We start from the raw sequence: 811 nt of genomic DNA, 5'->3' as shown, positions 1-811 counted from the left end.
AGGAAGAGGATGAGGATAGGATGAGGACGAGAATGAGGATAGGATGAGGACGAGGATGAGGACAGGATGAGGACGAGAATAAGGATGAGGATAGGATGAGGATAGGATGAGGAGTAGATGAGGATAAGGATAGGATGAGGATGAGGATGAGGAAGATGATGAGGTTGAGGATGAGGACGAGGACGAGGATAAGATGAGGACGAAATGAGGATGAGGATGAGGATTGGATGAGGAAGATGAAGAGGATGAGGATGAGGATAGGATGAGGAAGAGGATGAGGTTAGCATGAGGACGAGAATGAGGAGGAGGATAGGATGGGGAAGAGGAAGAGGATGAGGATGAGGATAGGATGAGGACGAGAATGAGGATGAGGATAGGATGTGGATGAGGATGAGGATGAGGCTGAGGATGAGGATGAGGTTAGGATGAGGATGAGGATGAGTATAGGATGAGGATAGGAGGAGGATGAGGATGAGGATGAGGAGGTGGATGAGGATGAGGATGAGGAAGAGGAAAGGATGAGGATGAGAATGAGAATGAATATAGGATGAGGATGAGGATAGGATGAGGACGAGGATGAGGATTGGATGAGGATGAGAATGGGATGAGGATGAGGATGACGATTTTGATGAGGATAGGATGAGAACGAGGATGAGGATAGGATGTGTATGAGGATGAAGATGAGGACGAGAATGAGCATGAGGATAGGATGAGGATGAGGATGAGGATAGGATGAGACGAGAATGAGGATGAGGATGAGGATAGGATGAGGATGAGAATGTGGAAGAGGATGAGGATGAGGATGAGGATG

This window comes from Lupinus angustifolius, chromosome LG09, assembly GCF_001865875.1.
Source record: "Lupinus angustifolius cultivar Tanjil chromosome LG09, LupAngTanjil_v1.0, whole genome shotgun sequence".
Classification (NCBI taxonomy): Eukaryota; Viridiplantae; Streptophyta; class Magnoliopsida; order Fabales; family Fabaceae; genus Lupinus; species Lupinus angustifolius.
Note: the sequence above shows the minus strand (reverse complement) of the source record.